The sequence below is a fragment of the Thunnus thynnus genome, chromosome 19 (assembly GCF_963924715.1).
Source record: "Thunnus thynnus chromosome 19, fThuThy2.1, whole genome shotgun sequence".
Lineage (NCBI taxonomy): Eukaryota > Metazoa > Chordata > Actinopteri > Scombriformes > Scombridae > Thunnus > Thunnus thynnus.
Genome location: NC_089535.1, coordinates 21,115,301 through 21,138,872, shown reverse-complemented (window position 1 = coordinate 21,138,872; position 23,572 = coordinate 21,115,301). Strand labels below are relative to the sequence as shown.

Below are 23,572 nucleotides of genomic sequence, written 5' to 3'. Positions count from 1 at the left end.
TTGTCATTGTGTGTGTGCATGCTGTATTTGGGTCTATGTGTGTGTGTGTGTGTGTGTGTGTGTGCATTATGTGTGTGGGCTGTTCCCTCCACTACCCTGAGCGGTGGCTAGGGGGTGCACTGTGGACACGGTGTGTTTATGGGCAAGAGAATGAGAGAGAATGGGGGAGAGAGAGAGAGAGAGAGAGAGAGGGAGAGAGAGAGAGAGAGAGAGAGAGAGAGAGAGAGTGTGTGTCTCAGTAATGTATTCCTGCCTGTGGCTGGGCTGGTCACATGGGGAGAGCAGCCTGTTTAAAACAGCCTTGGCTCGCTCACTCAGAGCAGTGCGAGACACAGAGACAGGCGCACACGTTCTCTCTCTCCCTCTCTCTTTCAAACACACGCACACACACACACATGCTCATGCACGCAGACGGCAACTTTCCTCTATCGGACTGAGACAGCACACACGCCGGGATAGACACACTCCCCTTGCTACAGTGGAGAAGAGAATAAGGAGTGACAGATCAGGAAAAAAAAGAAATACAGAAAAAAAGGAGGTTCCCAGTGAGTAGCCAATTGATTTTCATATTTTATTTTATTTTTTTTTAAATTTTGATTTTTGGACTTTGCTCTTCTTCAGCGCTGTCTGACCAGGACCTGACAGGGACTGAGAGAGGGAAAGAGAGTTGGATGGAAGGGACTGTGAGGGAAAAAAAAAAAAAAAAAAGAAGGAAGGATAGCCAAAAACAAAGGAAAGGTGACAGAAGAGAGCGGAGATGTGGTGCTATAGTGCAACATCGGGATACTCTCTCCATCAATCTGTCCCTCTGTCTGTGGGATCTAATGCTGTTAATTAGCAGCGTGCGCTTGGAATGAGAGGAATGCCATTGTGCGGAGCTGGAATGGGGTTTTGCTTCGGACTCTTGTGCTTTCCTGTGTGTGTGTGTGTGTGTGTCTGTGCATGTCCTCTGTCTTTTTGTGTTTGTATGCATTGTGGTGGTCAGCCGTACTGATGTTGAGCAGATTCTCAGAGACACACGCTGCGCTGGCTGTGATTAATAGAAACCTATTGATATGCAGATGGAAGGGATAGACCCGTCACAGCACTCTGTTCCAGTGATATGAGTGATGGGTTGGGGTGAGAGAGACACTCTCACTGTCTCTCACTGTCTTTTCTCTTGTGTCCAACTGTCTCTGTATCTGTCTGTCCCTCTCTATCCTACTGACTTGCTGTCTTTGGCTCTCTCATCCTCCCTTCTCACTTCTCTCCCAGTTTGATTTTGCTGCCACTGCTACTGATCTCTCGTTATCTGACATGCTCTCCCACTTCTCCCTGTTCTTTCCTATCTCTGTCTTCTCATTTAGTTTTCTCCATGTCTGCAACCCCTTTTGTTTTCTATGTCTTCTAAGCTCTACATGTTCTTTTTTTTTTTTTTTACATCCAGCTCCTTGCTCTATTTCTCATTTTCTCCCCCTCGCTGGTACATGCTGGTATACATTGTGGATTCCTCAGTTGCATATAAAGAGAGAGGATCGCAGAGTTGTGAGGAGGGAAGGAGGGGAGGGAAAGGGAGAAGAAAGAGAGGAATGAAGGAGAAAGTGGAAGGAGGGGAGGGGAGTTGGGGGGGTGGGGGGGGGGGCATTGAAAAGGCTGACACTGGCTTGGACAATTAGCCTGGGGAGTTCGTCCTGGGGTGCTATTCTGAGAGGGGCTTTGGCCCCTGGGCCCTGGGCGCTGGGTCATGGGATGCCTTGACCCCTCCAGTCGACAGCTAGGCATGGGAGCCATTATCACGGCCTGATTGATTAGCACTGAGCGGAAATCCCTTTTCTCTTTACTCCTTGGGAGAAAAAGACGACAGCTTTTTGTCCTTTTGCTGCTGCTGGTTTAGTATCTGCCTGCCTGAATGTGGAAAGCTCTGGCTCATTTTGTTTTACTGTTGTCAGTTATGGAGGTCTGGTCTCTACATATCTTTTCTCTCTGGGCTTGTCTTTTTCTCTCTTACTTTTTTCCCCCCCTGTGTGTGTTTGTGTGTTTGTGTTGTGGAGTGGGTATAATATTTAGCCCTAACTAATGAGACAGACAAGTTGCCTTCTGAGAAAGATGCTCTAAAGAATTGCTGGGGGACTTCCTAATAGTCAGACATCTGATCAGGTTGCGTGTTTCACATTATCTTTCACTCATCGTTCTCTGAGCTTCTGTGAGTGGTGCACCTGTGCAGGTTGTTAGTGATGCATTTTACTTGGAGGTTGTGGAGAAGAAAGCCGTGAAGGAGAAAGAGAGGAAACTAAGTGATAAAAAAGAGATGTGAAGGAAAATGTGATAAAAGACAAGAGCGGTGAGGGAACATATACTGTGGGACAGCTTTGGAAATTGAGCTTCTCTCTTCAGTCTGTGTGTTTCCCTTTTTATTGTGTCTCCATCTCCATCTCATTTCTCTGTTTTGATCTCGCCGGTCCCATCTCTCTCTAACTCTCCCTCAACACCCCCCTCCTCAGACTGGGAGTTTAGCGGGGTGTTTAGCCCAGCTCACGGCTGATCAAAGCAGTGTGTGTCAGACTGGGCTTAGCCCAGGCACTCCTAATGGAGCACCGTTTTCATGCCTAGTTGGTGGTGGAGCGGGAGGGAGAGATGGGAGGTTGGGGGGGGGGGGGGGGGAGAAGAGGAGGAGGGGTGCAAATAGAAAGACTGACAGAAAGAGTTCAAGGGAGGGAAAGACAGTTAGACAGACAGTGAAAGGGGTACAAATAAGAGCAACACAGGAAGGCAGATGAGGGCAGACAGGCAGAGGGAGGGAGACAGTAGTGATTAACAGGCAAAAAGGGAATAGTGAGGGAGAAAGACAGGCGAAAAAAAAGACAGACAGGCAAGCAGGAGCGAAGACACTGGTTGTCAGAAGCACACAGAACCGCAAAAACCGGACACAGGCATATAGAGAGACAGGAAAACAGATAGTGGGCAGTGAGACGGGCAGTTTCCAATTTCTTTTCAAGTGGAGCACCAACAGGGCATACAGTTTAGGCCAGCACAGGATAGCTCCCACACATGGTTTGGTTTTAGTCTGGAAGCAACACCAGACGGGAAGAGGCCTGTGTGTGTATGTGTGTGTGTGTATGTGTGTGTGTGTGTGTGTGTGTGTGTGTGTGTGTGTGTGTGTGAGAGAGAGAGAGAGAGAGAGAGAGAGAGAGAGGAAGATAACAGGGAAAAAAAGGGAAAACTGTGTGTTTGTGTGCCTGTGTGCATGGTAAGCATCTCTGTGTCTGTCTGTGTACTTCAAGCACCGGACAGACATGCATGTAAACTATAGATTTTAACAGACTATAAAAAGCTGTCTAGACTTCTAGGACAAAGATCCTGAAATTGGAAGTTTTGCCTCTTCTTATTAGGCCATTATCTGTAGAGGAAAGGAATGTCATTTCTCAATAGAGGAGGAAATTGTTACTATTTTAACCTGGAGAAATGAAAAGGTCTTAAATCTGAGAACGGTACTTGTATCCTATTAAGGGTTCTATGATAAATGAGAAAATGACAGTGCTGATATTTTAAAGTGATTGTACTCAAGGAACTGAGAGGAGAAAATTGAATGAGAAGCGATGTCAGGGTTGATTAACAGTTACTTGAAAAATAAGCGTATTTCTGTTGAAACTGTGCTTCTTTACTTCTGAACTTCTCATTTTCTCTCCCCATCTGTCATTCTTTGTCTCTCATTCCTTTACTTTTCTTCCATCCTCTCCACACCCTTTCTGATTTCTCATTCTCCTGTCCTTCTGTCATCACCCCTCCTACCTTTTTTTTCCCCTTAAGTGTCCCTATTTATCCCCCAATGTATCTATTCCAATCCATTCACTCCTGCTTTTCTTTCCCTGTCTTGTGCACCCACCTTGTCTCTCACAGATTCCTTCCCTCTCCCTTTTCCCTTCATCCTTCTCTTTCACTCTCTCAGATCCACTCTCGCTTACCTCCTCTACACTCTTTTTTTTTTTTTTCCTGCTTGCTTCTCCTCTCCCATCCCCATCTCGCAATGCTGGTGTTTATGCTTCAGACAGAAGAAAGGTAAGGTAAAACTAGGATAATATTTCCCTTAAACATACTTACTGCCTGGGTAAACATCCTTCGACAGATGTCCAAGTGCAGGCCTGATCAGAGAAGGGTGGGGGGGAGTGGGGGAGTGCAAATCTCACTGCTGTAACGTACACAAAGGCTACAAATTGGAAGCTGGTGTGGAGAATAAAGGAGGGGGAGTCAAAAGTTTTCTCGCCTAAAAAGTAAACAGTTTCTAAAAGGCTTCGGTAAGTGTACTTGTGTGTACATGCACACATCCACGACATATTACATGCCACTGCGAAACAAATGCAGGCAAGATCTTTGTACTCAACAAGCCTCCAAACAGCAGCAACAACATGAGCCAGTGCTCCTTTCTGGCAACGCACAGCTCCCACGCTTTCTCCGTCTACCCTCTCTCTCTCTCTCTCTCTCTCTCTAGTTAGATATGCCACTTGCTGTGTGCTTTTATCTAAATGCACCTAAGGGTGTGAAAACATGACAAGATTTTGTTAAGATTTGGCCCCAATTAAGCAGCCTCACATGCATCTCAGAGATCCACATTTTCCAACGGTTTCCTCTCTGCACCCTGAGCTAGAAGATCTGGCTCAGAGGGGGACTCGGTGTGTAATTATTTCGGTAAGCCAGAAGAACTCTTGTGCTTTCTTTGTACATTTTTAATACAGAGAGGACATGCAGATATTAAACTCTTTAGTATCTGCATGTCATTAAAGAGTGTTTTCCACTCTTTATTGCCATAACTCCTAACATGCCCTCTAACTATGGATCAGGACTTTACATTTCAGAAAGTTGTGAAATGTTTATGAAAAGTCTTTGCTATGTGTGGTTCCAAGCTTCTTGTTAGTAGATATTTTCCTAAACTTGTATATTCATGGTCCCTCTGCTGTCTTTGTGCTATTTGTATATATGGTATGCCTGTTTCTCTGCTGATGAGTCAGTGTCTGCCAGGCGGCTTTTTTGTCTGTCAACTTATGCGTCTGCTTGCGGGTCAGCTTGTGTGTCAACTTGTGTGTATATCTGCTTGACTTGGCTGTATTTTCATCTTTAGACAGCTCTCCATTCAGCCCCTGTAGCATTCTTGCAGCACACAGATAGAAGAGTTCAGCTCCTCTAACTTTCTGATCAAAGCAAACGAGGGATGAAAGCAGGGAATATGGAGAAAACCTTTTATGAATATGCATCACAAACCCCCCCCTTCCACAGTCCCTGTACCCCACACACACGCATAGACGCATGTGCACACACAGACTCTGCCTCTTCCAGTAGGGGGAGTCTCTTTAAAGTGTCCCCCTCACACACATACACAGTTAATGACTATCTGAAGGACATTCGCATTCTTTTAACATACAGGTGGACCAACATGATACCAGACAGCAGCCACAAACTTTCATGTACTGTATGTATGCTAGAAACATGCACAGACTTATTTTTCTATCCTGACACATGCATTCAGTATATAAAATAATTTCCTCAGAAACACACACTATATATATTTAAGTGCATCTTGAGGAGAAGCAGAGCAGAGTAAATGTGCCCACAGGCTACAGTGCTGTATGGGAAGATGCAATAAACAGCACACACGGTAGAGGAATACATGATGAAGAGAGAGTCATTAGCAATTTTTTTGGAGAGTTAGATGTATGATGTGTCATCCATCTATCTGTCATTCAATCTGTCTATGTTGTTAGTAGGTTTAGTATTATGGACTAACTTGCTTTATGTTTCTATTTTCATTAGGCAAATGCATGAAACATTGGTTGCTCTTCACATGTTGAAAACGATGATTAAAGCAAATGCTGCATTGTTGCCATGTCAGAGAGGAAAAAGCGGGAAAACCACTATTTCGAAATAGGAAAAAGTCTTAGGAACGCTTGGTTACTCCTTGTGGTCACACCAGATAAATGGGAATAAATCCCATATCAGCTTGCTCTATCATGTTACATACTTGTAACGCTTCGTTGAGTGATAGTAAACAGTGCATAGCATCTTTTGAATTCAATGAATTGATTGTATTACTGTTAATATTGAATTTTATTTAGTTGTAACTGCCCACTGCCAGTTTGTAGACATTTCTGTTGATCTTCATGGGAAGTGGGAGTTATCATAGCTGTCAGAAATAACAGACGTCTGACTTAACACCCCCTCCTCTGCTTGTAGTTACTGTCTGTATGGTAGGACATGAACACGGCATTAGCCTACCAACAGTTAGCACTGACATCAATTATGCCTGCAGTTGTAGCTCCTTTGAAGAAATGCATGGCTGTACTACTGCAAAAAGGACAATTATAGTTTGATGCACACATTAAAGCAACATTATGCAACTGTTTTACCTTAAAGTGGCATCTTTAAAATCATTCTGATGGTACACTGACTTGTAATACGAAGAATGGCACCTCTTTCATGAGCAGATACGCTCACCCATGAGAAATAGTAGTTACCTGGCTGTAACTCCAGTTCCTGCTGCTGCTGCTTCATATTAAAAGCTTTTCACTGACAAACAAATGGAAGGCTTTTATTGTGAAGAACTTATTTGAAATGAGATGTGTTCATTGCTGAGTTAGCAGAGCTTCGATAGCCATGCTATTCTTCCACACATCTCTTCCACCATTTTATGTGAATGTCAACATCTGAACACACAGCAGCTGTGTGCTAAAATGTACTCGCTCACATCATACTGACTGACTTATGTTACGATCCACTATGATCCACATCATCTTTACATACCGCTGAAAATACAGTCCTGTAGCTGCTAGCCTGTATCTTAGTTCTGTTGATAACAACATAGTTACATATTGGCAAGTATACAAGTGATTGTAATTCACCAAAGGGCTCATCAGGTGAATCAGCTGTCACTTATTAGCTGAAGACCCATCTGCACATCTCTAATCATAGAAAGGTTTTCATCAGCAGTAACTTAACACGACTCCAATACAGCTGAAAGTGATCAGGAAACAGTAAAATAAGGCTGATATCTTAAAGTACCAACAGGAACACTGGAGAGAAGTTTCAGGCACACTGGTGTGACCAGTGAAAATGTTAAGTTGCATTTGACAGATTGTTGGTCGTCCTGTTATCAACAGAATTAAATGCACCAGCATCCTGTAAATACCACTTGTGGCAGCAGAGGCCGCTGTTGCTGCTGCTCAGCAGATGTTACGTAGTCTTGCTTTAATCATATGATTATTTGATGATGATTTGTAGATACTATTTCAATCAATTTGCTTGTTTTGCTGTATTTTTTCTTGTATTTGTTGTTAATGAAATTATGTGGGTGGCACTTTTATTTCTGTTTATCCATGCCGTGCTGGTCATTAATTCCAAGCACAAGAAGAACATCCACAACAAGAAATGCATCGCTCCCTTTATAGAAGAGGATTTTTTCCCAGGAAAGACCTGGTGCTGAGTTTTGAGAATACCAAATATGACATTGTGTTATATGGAAAAGAAAATACATATACATTTTATAGATATGTAATACATTCGGCTGTGACGCAATTAGATGAGATGGGGATCAATATCGATATGGGCAACACATTTCAAAATTGCGATGCATTACATGAGGTGAAATGTGAAACTGGGTTATACATCCTATGGCGAGGTGGCAGATGAGAAGAGTGAGGAGTGCGTGACTGTCTGAGAAAGTTACAGGGTGTGAGAGAAAGGCTGAAAACCAAAGAGGTGAGACAAGGAGAGGTCAGGTGTGGCTAACAGCAGACAAGACAGGTCACTTCTTGAGGGAGAGGAGAGACAGGGGGGTCAGGAGAAGTGACAGGGAAAGTTGAGTCGCACAACAGGCAAGAGTGCTCTCAGCTGAGGCAGACATTGAGGACCTGACAGGATGGAGGAGAGGCTGTAGGCACAGCTAGCAACTAGTATGTGACTTCTTGAGGAAGGGATTAAGAAAGACAAGAGGAGAGGAAAGACGACTTGTGAGGTTAGGAAGAAGCTAAGAACAAAAGTGATTGTGGTCAGAGGAGAAGAACAGAAGCGATTCAATTATGGAGCAGAGGACAGTTTAACTGAAGGATACCATCAGGCATGATTGGGACTGCAAGAAAGGTGGCAGACAAGAGGGAGCAATGAGAGGAGTGGATATACCTGGCCGAGGCTAACAGCAAACATGATTGTGGTCAAACAGAAGAGAGGGAGACTGGAAGTAATGTGAATATGGTGGGGAGGTGAGAGGAGGAAATTAGAGGTTAGGAAAGACTATCAACAGACACGGTGCCTGTGATCAGTGTTGGAGAAAGAGAAGACCGAAAGAAAGGATGAGAGGAAGACGGGTGAACAATGATCAAAAGAAAAAAAGGGTGATCGTACAGGAGGCTAACACCATTATGGCCACTTGCATGATTGAGGTCAGAGAGGAGGAGGTGTAAAGATTAGAGAAAATGAAAGGGGACTAGTTGGACAGGTTGGGAGTCAAGGCCATACATTTGAGTTCAGATGTGATAATGGTCATTGAACAGAAGATAAATGGAAAGAGAGTGGGAAATGAAGCACTTGGCGAGGAGAGACAAGAATACAGAGGGCAGACACGTGTTATGGTTTTAAGTTTATCTGTCTTTATCACAGCAGTAATACTTAAACAGAATTTGGTGTTTTCAGGGTGGAATGGCAGGTTTGCAGCCAAAAACAATGTTATGCAATAGGTTTTCCAAACGACACATCTCAGAACATGTTTTACATATAATAACCTGGAAACATTAGTAAGGAAGATTTTTTTTTTCTTCTGCCCTCACAGCTACTGTTTTTCACTTGCTCTATCATCATATTCAGGTATGCTCTCATGATACATCAGCAATGGGATGCTGAAACACTGCCATCCTCATTTATTTTCATGTTTACTTTTTTTTTTTTCTTTTTTTAAACTCAAATTGAGACCTGACTTCACCCTAGTTTGTACAAAATGTTCACAACTCTGGGACCGCATGATTAATAATGCACTACGTTAAAAATGCATGAATTTTCCATCAAGTGGAAAATCAACATTAGGGTTCTCACTTTATTATAATGAGACGTCTTCATCCTTTTTATTTTTGGAGATATTTCAGATATATTTACTTATTTTAGCTATGAAATATTTATAGTTGTTGAAAGGCTTAGGCTTCTGCTGCTGCCAGCTGTAGGTGTTTGTGTGTGTGTGTGTGTGTTTCTGTTTGTGTCCATCTAATGTCAAGTGTGTGAATCAGCTGTTTGTACGTCTGTGTTACTGCTTATGTCTATCTCTTTCCATATGCGTCCATATATTCGCCAGTTAGTGGGTATATAAGCTTGCCTTTATGCACAATTTTGTGTGTCTGTATGTGTGTGTGTGTGCATGTGAGTGAGTGAGTGCCTCTCTCAGAGCCGGGGGCTTTTAATCTATTAAAGCCTGATCCTTAAACACTAATCAATGCACCCTTTTATATTTCCATTACAGTGCAGAGGGAAAAGGATAAATAAAGCATGACAGTGGAGCTCAGTCGTGGCCACATAACACTGAAAAATCCCAATGGTTGTTCAAATGCACATGAAGAGGCTTGACTTGTTTGTGTTGAAACACAGGTTGTTGTGCTGTTGTGGTAAATTCTCATTCAAATCAATTATTTTGATGCTCAGATTTCATTGATTGCAATGACAAAATCTTGACAATGTTGAATTCTGCTTCCATTTCTGAACTTCCTGTGCACTATAATCGACTTAAGTGACAGTATTTTCTTCATTTTTATTGACCATAAAGCATTAAAGCATTAGCTTGGATTCCACCATTGGTTTTTGGTGATTACATTGTTATCATACCAAATAGAAAACAACAGAAGATCCAAGTTGTAAAAAAAAACCCCAAAAAACTGAATAACTGTTTGTCTCAATTCTCATTCTGTTCCACCCAGCCAAGTAATGAGCTGAATGATGAGCATTTGTTTCACAAAAAAAGAAACAAACATCTTTGTTTTTAGCAAATAATGGAGACAAAGCGCTGTATAAAATATGATTTCCACAACTAGGACCATCACATCTGTGTCTCGACAATTAAGAGGATGATGAATGTATATGCTTGACACCTCCTTCCTTTCATTTAGACAGATAATTACCTGCGCTTGCATGAGAATCTGTGCTTTTTGTGCGGCATGCTCTATTAGCAGCCTCATGCATGCTCTATTAGCAGCCTCGTGTCATTGGCCGCCCAACCTTTTTTTTTTTTTTTTTTCTTTTTAAATGTAGTGCTCCTTGCTCACAGTATTGCATCATATATTCCCTTTAGACCGTGTTTAAGTAGTGATATATGCCCTGTAGCATTCAGCTGTCAGGAGAGAACACTTTCAAGCGAGGCAGTTGGCAATACACGCTCCCGTTTTAGGATGATTTACAACAAATGACTGCAGTGCAACAGGAAGCCACAGTTGCCACCCCCCCTTTACCCCCCACCCAGCCCCCTTTTCCCATTTAAGTCCACTAAACTGACAGTATTTGCCTCTTCTCAGAGCACACTTTATTAGCAGTGTCTGCTTGTGTATATGTCCCTCAACCCCAATTAATTTAGTATACCTAAGTGGCAGATTTGCATTAGACTGAGTATACTTTATTAGTGTTGTCTGGGTAACCCACACCAATGACCCCCACCCCCAACCCCATCCCCGGCCAACCCACCCGTCCCCTCAGCACCAACACGCACACGCACATATTTATTTCACTGCACTTAGCCAACAGTATTCTCTCTGCAGGAGTGTACATGTGTGTTTTTCCGCTCCACTGTGGTAGTTTATTAGCGATGTCTCCTTTGATAGTTAGTGTGCACGCTTGATTATGGCTGAAAGGGAGTGGGCTGGGCGCTGGGCCGGAGAGGAAGTCTGCCTAATGATATTAACAACATCCTTTATTGGTAGCTACTGCAGGGAGAGGGAGGGAGAGGAGTAAAGAGCAGGGAGGGAGGGAGGATAGAGTGAAAGAGTGGGGAGAAGGGAGTTAGGAGGAAAAAGGGAAATGGAGGAGAAGAAATTTAGGGTGAATCAAAGAGACTGTGTGGAGGGCACTGGGGTTACCTTGTCTGGGGATTCAGCCAGGAGAAAATAAAGGAAGGTGTCGATAGACAGGAGACCGAGAGGAAATAAATGGAGTGAAATTATGAGAGAAAGATCTTTACACAAGCGATCCCCTGATCCAATATTAAAATGTTAGATATTCTAACTCTGTCTTAATATATTATACAGAACTGTCAGTCCCTCTGTGCCCCTCTGACAGAAACTTTGCAGACGTATTACAAATTGCCTAGCAACCACGTCTGGCTCCATCATGGGGGTCCACTGGGGGATTAGCAGTGTGTAAATAATGGCTAAGTGTCTAACAGCTGGGCAGGAAAAAAGAGAGATACCTGGAAAAAAAAAAGGTTGTAGTGATGCTGATTTGAATCAAGTGTAGTGATGTAGTAAGTAACAGTGATTGATCTGATGATGTAAAAATCATTTGTATTCACAAGACTTCCATGGTTAGCCAAGCAGATTCTATGGCTAACAAGCTAATATCAACACTGATTGAGTGCCCCTTACAGCTGTAAGCAGAATCAAGATTTGCTGACGTGTCTGTGGTTGAAATGTTTTTAGGTGATCAGTGTTCAACTAGAGTTGCCATAAAAGCTATTATAAAAGAATGTATATGCAAATGTTGAGGGTGTGTGGAAATGTGAGCTTGAGATGGATTGATTAAGGACATTAAGTAGAACAAAATTACAATTACTGACACAAAACACCCATATACAACAGTTTTAACATGATGCACCACCAGGTTTGGGGGCTGGTGGGGGTTGAATTGCCTCTTCACAACTAGTTTTCTGTAAGATACAGAAGTCAGACTTTCCGGAGGCCATAAATTCATGGCAGATAGAATTCTGACCGAGACATTTCTTATCGAACTTGAAAACTGAATCTTATAAGAGCAACTAGGGGTCGAACGCTGTCAAGAAAAATGAGACCGTGGATCTCAACATTGGGAGATGGGAAGAAATAATGGATTCAGTTGAATTATGTGGGGAGAGGGGAGGACAGTGATAGCCAGTTCAACGTCCTAAGAAGGAGACAACATCTGTGTGTGTGCATCAGTGTAACAAAAAAATGATTTTTTAAAATGAGTACTTGATTCATATAGTTTTTGCATTATTTGTAATTGTTACTTCTGTTGGTTTGTGATTATTTGTGTTAATTATCAATTCAATATCTGCATATTTGCTCTCACCACATGCAGAAATATGCACATTACCCTGGTATTCCTCATGTTTTCAACCTTACACAAAAGAGAGTCAAGGTTAAAGGAGAGGCATCATCTATACAGGGTTTGCGGTGTGACTTTACCCACACACATGTACACACTAGATCCGTTGCAGTGCACAAAAGACTGGGAGTGAATGGAGGGGGGATTATTTACATAACTGGTTTATGTTCCTTTGTGTTGTTGAAAGACATCGACAGACATAAAATGAGATAGTGGTATCCTCTATAAACTAGCATTGTATGGTAGAGAGAGTAGAAGGCATGCACTCCACATAATGTACTGTACAGGTACAGTGAAATAGGGTTGGGTCGATGGACAATGCCATTGTCCATCGCCGATGGCTGACAGTCATCGACCACTGAGCCCTCTACCATCATATCATTGTGATTTAAAAGTTGCCCCATTAGCCCCCCATTTCCCCACCCCCCACCCCAACAACGATATCATCATGCCAATTTGGTAGGCATCACCCATGTACACAATTTCATTAAGGACAAATCTACAGAGTAGGCGAGCAGCGACACATTTACTAAAGAAGTAAATTCAATTTTTAATGCAAACTTTTTAACATTTTTTTTGCACTTGGCTCAAAATGTGTTCTGAGGGGGCACATGTTGGCAATTTTTAGGTATCATGCCTCAAAATGATTCAGGGTCAAACTTTGCAAAGCCCTACAGATTTATGCTATACATCCGCATCAAATCCAAAAGTATACAAACTGCCAAAATGGAGAGCTTGCAGCTTTGAAGATATTGGGTGAAGGAAGCTTGACTGCTTGCTTAATTTTAGAGACAAAATTTGTTTTGCATCTTCAGCTCATCAATTTCATTCACAGTTCTGTCCTTGCTCAATCTTAAAACTTTTTTTTTTCTCTTTGCATGCACTCAAATCATGCTTTAAAGACTGAGTAACATTTTATGTTTGATTTTATGTTTTCTATATTTAAAATGCATGGTTTCCGGATACAATCAAGAAACAGTTCACACATACATTGACACATACATAACTGTCACACGCACATGTTCTCAGTCACACGTGGTCACAAGCACAAACACTCACAGACAGCAAATGACAGTGTGTTGATTGTTAAGCAGCACCAATCCTTGTCTCTCACTAACACCCAGTGAAAGCTGTCACCTTGAGAGGCCTCACTCAACACCAAAAAATGTCAAGGCTGGCAATTTCCTCTATTTACCTTGGCGAGGTGCCTACGATCCCATACTCCTTCCAGATGTGTGTGTGTATGTGTATGTGTGCAGGCATGTTTATTTGTCTGTTTACGGGCATGTCAGTCTCCGTACGGGTGTGTGTCTGAGCGCAGTTATGTGCCAATTTTGTTTGTCTGTCTGAGTTCCTGTGTTTGTGTGTGTGTGTGTGTGTGTGAGAGAGAGACAGAAAGAACTTGACAGATAGATAAATAAACTCATTCTCTTGCACTGTGTCTCTCTGTAAGCAGTGTCAGCATCTCTCTGCACCTGTGGCTAAGGAGACATATCAAACACAGACAGTCAACAGTCACGCTGTCACACAAACAAGCGCACGCACCTTATGTCGCACAACACACAAGCAAACAGGCGAATGCATGCAGAGCGGCGAAATTTAACACCCACACATCAATAGTTTGCAAAAATCCGTGTAAACGCATATACTTTGTCACGTAGCTTCATGTAGACACGCTGGGCATACACACATAAAATGACAAACACAGACGGACCAACACATACCATTGTGTCACCAACATACACACAACACCCGCTGCTCAGTCAGAGTTAAGATATCTATATCTATATGGCTTTTCCCAGGATATTCCTCCGGGTATAAACGTGACTGTTTACCATTTCTGTGTGTGTGTGTGTGTGTGTGTGAATGAGAGAGAATGGGAGTGAGATACCAGTCACCTATCTTTGACTTGGAGGCAGAGTAGAAAATAGTCGCTTATCAGGAAGGATTTAAAAAATGTAGAATACCCTCACACATGTCAAATTACTTCAGCCGTCATCAGTTTTTGTGTGTGTGTGTGTGTATCTTTTTCATACCTTTATATGTTCAGTCATACTGTGAATTTGTTTGCCAGAGTTTATGATTGGCTTATGTCTGTTCAGTGTGAAAGTTTATATTTGGCATTTAACCTGATAGAAGCATTTAACACAGCTTCAATGCCTAAATCAAACAGTGTCTCCACATCCAAAAACCTGAATGCTTTTACATTCACGGCATCCAATAAAATCCCTACAAAGGTCACCTTGGAGGAGCATCCCTCTCACATCGATGTCCTCCGGCAAACCAACATTATCAATATGGAAGCAACCCTGGCAAAAAACAAAACCGGACAGAGCATGTAAACTGGCTGCCTGGAGCGCCACAGTTCTACAGCCAAAAAAACTGATGCCTGGTGGATAAAAACCCTGGTCCAAACACCAGCTGAACACACCATCTGTTTCTCTACGATCCCCCTCATTAGGGAAACGTATTTTAATTTATTTTTATTTCCCTTGTCATTTCATGGTCGTTGCTATCATGCTTCTATTTTCTGCCATGTTGTTCCCATTGTCGTTTTATTTCCGTTACTGTTTGCAGTTTTATCAGAGCTTGCCATCTTGTTTTGTTATTCTTGCTGTGGTTTATTTTGAGGTGAGATTTTTTTTTTTTTCTTTTTAAAGCCCCTTGTGGCACCTTGACAGAATGTTGATTGCATCTTGCCTGTTCACATAGCATTTTATCCAATTTATTTTAATCAATCAAATCAGCCTTCATTGATATAGCACAATTAAATACAATACCTTTTGTTTTAACCACATTGTCATTCACTTAAATACAAAATGCCACATTAAATGCAGAAACCTTCAGGTGATTTCTGCCACTGCTGTGTTCATTATGTTTGTCTGTAGAAGTCACATTTGAAAACCAATGGACCCATCAGCAAAGAGCCCAGAGGCGGTAGTCATGCTAGCCTTCTGCCATCTCTCCCCCCCAGATGCAACCTTTACATGCTCCATCTGTGGCTCTATGATCGCTCTCAACAGCCACCTGCAGTAGTGCCATCGCTGACAGGCACAACCAGAACTAGTCTAAATACCCTCCAATTTTAGTAACATTACATTTGTTCGTCGATGAGACGCTATTGTCTGTGTATGTGTGTGCGACAATGTGTTTTTTGTTGTAACAACAGTTTTATCTTCCTGTGATCTTAAATTCTATTCACCAGATAATCAACTGACCTACAGCAATACAAGATTCATAGTAAATCCCTCTTTAGGAGAACAAGTGTTGTGTTAGGGAATCACATTGTGTTTAGTCGTCAGATTGTGTGTGTGTGTGTGTGTGTGTGACATTTAGAATATGTACACATGTGTTCGTGTTTAGAAGTATGAACATAAAGCCTGTGTTTGAGAAAGACAGAGAACGCTTGCGTGTCCGTGAGCGTGCATGTGTAAGCAGTGGATTAGATTTCACTGTGAAGGCATGTTGAACAGTCGGTCAATTTCCTGCCACACGTTCAGTTTTCCCTCCCCATGACAAATTCCTCGATTTCCTCACAACACATTCCTGATGCATTATTGGTCATGGACATTATATGGTCCCACATATTCTGTCTCTCGAGTCTGGGAAGTATTGAATTGCTTGTGTGTTTGTGTGAGGAGGGCAAAAAAGAAAGAGCACGAGGGAAAGGGCAACATGTAAGCCAACAATGTTTTATCCCCTAGTTGGGGAAGATATAGTGTCCTGTTGGATGAGTTTTCAAAGACATAGGAACTTTGGCTTGCTTTATTTGAATTTCATGGCTTTTCCATTTTCCATATTTAGAGCTGGAACCAGTTTGTGATGGGAATTGTGTTTCTTTTTATTGCGATGTACATTGCATACTTTGGTTTTCCTATGAGGCAGAGTCAGGTTTACTATGCTACTACTGTTAAAATAAGATAAGGGAAATTTTCATACAAACAAAACACCAGTTGAAACTCTCAGGTCATAACACTGAATTTGAATGCAGCTTATAAAAATGTGTCATGTCATATCCTGTCTCAATCCATTAAAGCAGATATATGAACCCACATAATGACATTAAAATATTCTTCAGACCATCCTCCATAAACAGTGTGCTTAAATGAGGTTTTAAACCAGAGGGGGAATATTGTCTGTGAAGAATAAGTGAATGTTTGTAGTGGCAGTGGGGGAAGTGACATGGCTTGAGGCGTCCATATTGTTGAGGAAAGTTAAGGAGGTTTAGCTCAAGTGTGAAATCCATATTGAAGCCCTTTGGTTATGCTCAACTTGAAGTGTGTGCCTGTGTTCTTTCGCATCTGTCCGTGTGTGTGTGTGTATGCACATGCACAAGTCTATGTTCATGCTTCCTGTGTGTGCGTGTCATGTTATAGAATATATGATCTGTGCATTGGTATGAGGGCATCACACTGGTATTTCCATTTAAATGTGGTGTGTCTGTCTGTGGTTTAATTCAAGACCCTCCTCTATAACATAAATCCATCAACTGGTAGCTGAAACAGACAGAAATGTGGAAAAAAGTCCATATGGAACTTATCATAGGCAGCCATATTTCTCCATTACTAGAAGCAATTTGTTTTAATTGCCTACTTAGAAGTAATATGGCCTCAAACTAGCATTTTTTTCATAAAAACCAAAATGAAATATGAGAATGCCTATTAACTGCCACAATTATGTTATAATAATCAGAAAATTGAGTTGTCAAGACTGCAAAGCCTCTGTAAGGTGGTAGTTACACAGCATTTGCTATGTGTCTATGTGTGTGTGAGTTGGCAAGTAAGGCTAAGGTTATATGGTGGGTTTTTGTATCAAATTATCCCACTCAAGATTTTAGATATGGAGAATGAGGACCTAATTGTCTACTATTACACCTGTTAACTCTCGGTTTAGTGGGTCCATGCAAAAAAGAAAATGACCAATTACGCAGAAAAGTATTTTTAAATTTAGCAGAAATAGCTAGAAAAGGAACTACTTTGTGTACATTTTAATAGGGAACATATTATGCTTTTGTGGTTTTCTGTTATTTATACGCTGTCATAATGTCAGATATCTATGTTAGACATAGTCAAAGTTCCAAAAATTGAGGTTAACGTATGTAGAAATGCTCCCTGCAAGTCAAAAACCCAGGATTCAACCTGCTCTGAATGTTTCATTTTGTGACATTTTTTTTCTACCTCAGCGACGAGCTGATGACAGCTCATCATTCATAAACAGCCGTCCGTTGCTGAGGTTGTTGCTTAAGTTTTTCCTTGTGTTGTTTGCATTGCCCACTCTTATATTTCGAATTGGATTACGTCTTGAACATGTATGGATGTATTTGAGAAGTTGACATTTTGAGTAAAGAACGAGAAAAAGTAGTGAAATCCTAATACAACAGTTTGTTTTATGGTTCGTTTAAGTTGCCTCCTGAGCCTGGACGCAACTTCTGAGAGCTGGCCAATCAGAACAGAGACAGGAGCTAAAACGGTCTGTTTCAGACAGAGGCTGAACTGAGGGGCTGTGTAAAGGGTCAGTATGAGTAAAATATTTCAGTAGAGCCCCAGAATATAAGTATAGACCTTGAATTATGCAAAATATGATAATATATAGCAAGAAAACAAAACAAAAACAAAGTTTTGGTACAAAAGGATGGACAACTGCCAAATGACTGCATCTCCTTGCATCACTGCCATGGTTGCAGTGAAAAATATCCTCTTAGGGATAATTCCTACACAGCATTGTGGCCTTGGTGTGCACTCCATCCTGACTGGCTGGAGGGGTGTTAATTAAAATAATCCTAAATCTTCTGTCCAGCAGAGTCTTAATACCAAAGTATAAGAACACATTACTGAGATGTAAGAATTCTGCTGAGTCAGAATTCATGAGTGGCTTTTGCTCCGACTTAATTTCACTGATAAATGGCCGTGAGAGAAGCTTATGGGGGACGATTTAATTGACAAAGCATAAATTCTGATTCGTCGAATGACTTGTGAGCACCACATCACGCTTAGTCTCACAATAATGTCCATCTCCATTGCCTCAATTGTGTCATGATCTGAACAATATCAGCCAATTTAACATCCCTGGTAACAACATATGAATAAATTAGCTTCACTATGAGACAAGCCAGACTTAAATCAGCAATGCTAAATGAAATGGGTCAAAATCACATTAGGAAAGACCTTTGAAATCAACAGTCAGATAAAGAAAATGTGAAATGTTAAGCACAGTCTGATTTCACTTGGTTGACATTGTTCACATAGACTTCTAATGCACCTAATACTCCAGCAATTTCCTTTTGATGTACAGTACATGATATTGTTGTTTAAATATAATGTATGTACCCACACACACTCTCACACACATTCACTACAGATAACCTCAGCCAGGGAGGATTATGAATATTATTGGAATAAAAACACATTTTTTCTGACAGTGATTCCCACTTTGTGCTTGGGGCTGTGCTTGACTTAGCTCTTCCAATCATTTTTCATGTGCAAGAGGCTTTTAGAAGGCTTTATGTTAAAAAGACAGGCATAAGGGACTCTCACAGGCCTGTGACACTCCCATTAGGAATACGATTCCCACAATACAGCACACACATTAACTTAGAAACAGACACCAGCTCTGTAGCCCCCGCCTGCAGCAGCATTGTACCCCAAGATGTTGTGGAGGTCTGACTCAAAATTGCTCGTGTAGTGTGAACTTCTAAACTGGATTTTGTGTTACGGCTTCTCGAGGTAGAAAACCGCACTTGTGGTAATTTAGTGGTCGAGAAGCATAAGTGAGTCTTTCTCATTTTAAATGTAAATGCCAGCACTTAAAGCTTGCTTTCTGCTTGCTTAAATTAACATGGATTGGGCAGGTTGTGGCTATGTACTGTTTTGCAGCTTCCAGTACCATCCTGCAGTATGTAAAGTTGGTTTTAAATGGATTTCCAAGGACATAATGGACTGATATTTTCATGTCCCCTGACTCCTAGCTATCCTCCTAATCTCATTAGACAAAAACAACACCTACATGTGGGACATAGGGAACTGTTTTCATTATTTAAGGAACAGAACACACCTGTGGCACATTTGGAAACAGAGTGTGTTTAGGAGGAATACATTATCAGTGGGCGTGTGAGAGGCTGGCATCAATCATGGCCAATCAAATCAGCTCCTCTAATTCCCTTTAAAAGCTGTGCACTCCCTGCCATGAGGCACTGACAGTTTTATTATAGAGAGTCCAGGCCGCCGCCTTCTTCTTAGAGGAATAGAAGGTGGTCTGGACTGGATATTCTTGTCTTGGAGGTGCAGAGTTTAAAGGCAACAAATGTATACCTTAAATATGAATATATGGCATCGTAAATATGCCGCCAAGAGCAGATGATGTGTCTTGGAATAATATTGAATGTCTGGTCGTCATAGCCCCAGTCATTTGAAACCATTATTCAGTTTTGATTTGCATTATGAATGTGTCCACTTCAACCAAAGGATTATAGCATCCTCTGTAGAGAAACAGCTGCTCTTGTGCTCATGAAATCTGTTCAAAACACACAGTGTACCACATAAATTATGTAATTAAGCTAAAAACATGGCTGTTTTCAGTTAATGAATGGCTGACATTTTAATGATGCTACTGATTTGGAATAAAACCTTTGATTCCATTTAATTTCCTAAAGACATCACGCAGGAAATATTTAATTATTGAGTAGAAAATAGCTTTCAGTTCACAGAAACTGCAGTCTCATGTGATAAAAACCTATTGGACTAGAGTAAAGTCTCTTGCAGTTATGGAATTGAATGTGCACAAAGAAGCCCACTGTAATGGAAACATAATGTTGTACATATGGTACATTTTGATAATGTCATCTAAAATCAGAGATTTGGTTTGAGTTAACTTGCTCACCATGAAGCCTAATTGGCAAGCATTTTGAACAAGTCACAGAACATGCATGTAATGAATGCTTGTTGCCTCTTAAGTAACCGATATTCAATACTGCCTATTAGACTAAAAGACTGCCTAATCCTTCACACTTGTGAGGATGAAAAACTAAAAGCATGAGGACTCTCTTGTATTTTGACCTGACAGAAGCAGACAGACATGATTCTCACTGCTGTCAGAGGTGAAAGGACTGTGGATGGAGATTACACTTCCTTTTGTCTGCTATAGATTTTAGCGATAAAAAGGGAAGAATAATTTTCCTGCCCATGGTCTGAACAAATTGCCCTCTCTGTTGATGCTACTCTTGCAAAGACTTAAACGTATAGGATCTTTCTATGGTAATGGTTCAGTTTTTTTTTTTATCACTATATTTGAGAACTTGAACAATCTGCTGCCTCCTTGGGGGGGATGCTGTGATATTCAAGTGTCTCAATTGTGAAAGCAGTCTCTCTTGCAACACTGTTCTATTATAGTCTTCTTCGCCTCTTTTGACTCTATTGGATTTTTCCCACATGTTAATAGTATAAGGGCTCTTGGGATTGATTATGAGTTGGTTCAAGATTACCTTTAAGAGAAGGATTGTCAAAGACCATATAGGAAATGAAAGGAAAATGTGCAAATTCAAACTAAGAGGCAATGACAGCAAGCTTGCTATCAAATTCACCACACCATAGACTATATTATATTGTTGAGCCTTTTCGTTACAGCTACACAAAGGCTGTAAGGTCCAGGAGACACCACATCAAAACAGATCATGCTCTGTCACTGGAGAAAAAAAGTAACATGACAGAGACAATGAATATCACCTTAAAGAAAATACTCACATCCTTTTTTCTTAACATTTCTCTAACAAATTCTCTTTCATTATACAAGGGAAATTAAATCTTATTCTTTAATGTGTTGTTATGTATTGATTATCATATTGATCTAAAACTTTTTTTTTTTTAAATTGACTCAATCTGCATGTTCTGGTTACCTTTCCAGTGATGCGTCCACATCCCTTCTCTGAAATTTACATTGCATGTGTTGTGTATTGTTGCTTGTACTGTTGGAGTGTAGCTGGATGACAGTGACACATATTGAAAGGTTATTGGTTGATAGAAATATAACAAGCAGAGAAGGAGAGAATCAGGGACTGAGACACACAATGTTTTAATCTATTTCTGCGAGAGTTTATGTTTATTAATGTATGTGTGTGTGTGTGTGTTTGTGTGTGTGTGTAGGTATGCACTGTACATGGACGCACCTACCATAGATACAGTTGGCTGATTCTGCATTTTAAATAGGTGTTCGCACATGAGCGACTTTAGACCTTGGTTCATTATAGAATTGTTCTTTAAGTAGAACATTACTCCCATTACAGCATCTACCAAGGATGATTAAATTGATGATATTGTTATGTGCTTGTTATGATGTTATTGTGATGTCTTGCCATAGCTTAAACATTGTTCAGCAAAGGCAAATGAAGACAACAGAAGTCACTTCACAAGACACTATATGAAACACGTAGTTGTCATGAACATGAACAGAATGCAGATCTGCACTATTATTCCCCTGTTCTTATATTAATATTTCCCTTATACACTAACCACATTGTACATGACAGTAATTTCTTTTGTGATTGCATTGGAGAGTAAATTTAAATCTAACAAATAAGAGCAAACTCAACAAACTGTCAAATGTACACAAGGAAGCTGTCATATTCATTATAACATCTGAAAATGCGTCTGTGTGCTTACAAAACGAAGCAATTATTTTTAGACATCTTTTCATCCATTCTAATTGACAAAAACAGATTGATCTGAAAAAAGGAATGCAAGCACATCTTAGCAGCCTTTTTGAAATGCTGAGTGTTTTTGTATGAAACCCTTATATTCAGCAATAACACTGTATTTACAGCAATGATGGAGCTTTAATTTAAAGGGTTGCTGACCCCACCATAAATGAGGATCTCTCAAATTACAAATTACAAATGCATTAATGGGTTGCCATTATAGAGAGATGGATGAAGTGCAACAAGCAATGGGGGCTACAAGAGGATGAGAATGAGGCAAAGTCATAAAAAAAACCCAAAATACAGTTCAATATGGCACAGTATGAGAGAGACACAAAGAGAGAGAATCTGAAGCTAAGAGGAGTCAGGCCACCAGATGGTCTAATGACCACAGGAAATATTACAGCTGGCAACCGCACACCAACATTAATGACACCAGTCATTTAAGAGCCCTGAAAAGAGCCACTGTGTGTATGTGTGTAAGTCTTTCTAAGGGTGTATGTGTGTGGCACGTTTAACTGTACATGCAAGGTCAAGAGGTTCTCCTAATTATTGTGTAATTACCAAAAGGCAAAGTCTGGAGACATTTTGACTTTTCATTGTGTGATGAAGAAGGCTGTGGGTTAGGGTTTGGGTTGTGGGTAAATTTTGGGCATACATTTGAATGTCAGTTAAGATTCCTCCATACTGTTGTCAAAGAGAAATAAGAGTTAGTCACAGATTGTCAAAATTTCAAAGATTTTTTTTTATTTTTATGTCCTGGTCACACCAGCATATAAAATCAGTTCCTTCTAATGGAATAGCCACGATTAGTCTGCACAAATTTTTTGTGTCAAGTTCAACTTTGGAAAAATTTTGCCCGCAAATTTGTTTTCGATTTTCGTTTTTAATGGCTTACGGGCGAGTGATACATCCCCTCAGGGTAGTGTATTGGTTACCTCAGGTACAATCTTAACCATAACTGTTAAAAATGTTATGTTTTTGTTTGTTTGTTTGTTTTCTGTTAAACAGGAATAACAAAACATAAACAATATCTTATCTCATTTTATATTTGTAAGACATAAGTGTAAAAAAATATACTACATATAATTTCATACCTTCATTTTATATGTACTTCAACATCTTTCATCCAGGTTCATTTCTTTCTGTTGCTCCGTCTTACTGCTATGTTGTTCTTGGACAATACAAACAACAAATGAACTGCATTTATTTAAGAAGTGTGTTGCTTCTCTTCCTCCTTCCGCCGTCTCTGTTTGAATCTCTCTCTCGCCTCTCTGTCTTTCCCTCCTTCATTCCCTCCTGCCTCTCTTATCTCCCTCATGGGTCTATATGAAATATTCTGACCAGGCTCCTACAGTGAACACATAATTAGAAACCACTGAACCGTGACTCCGACATGGGGGCTTTTCTCCTATCTGTTTGGGGAAGGGGGGCTGAAGAAGAGGAGGTGGGGGTAAAACATCTTCATGGTCAGAATACTACACCAGCCTGAAATGGTGGTGTCCTACAATACATTTAGATAGATAAGAGGAGAAAGAGAAGGAGAGAGGAGAGCGGGTGGATGCGGCAGAATGGATAAATGGATTGATAGATGGGACA

The 23,572-nt window shown here is 40.8% G+C and overlaps 1 protein-coding gene across 1 annotated transcript in view; it reads left to right on the top strand.

The window, feature by feature from the left end:
* The first annotated feature begins 313 nt into the window (after positions 1 to 313).
* Positions 314 to 23,572, top strand: part of cntfr (ciliary neurotrophic factor receptor) — a 228,881-nt gene continuing 205,622 nt past the window's right edge. Inside the window, exon 1 of the mRNA XM_067574320.1 lies at positions 314 to 545. The gene's annotated coding sequence lies outside the window, so the exon portion shown is untranslated. The remainder of the gene's footprint in view (positions 546 to 23,572) is intronic.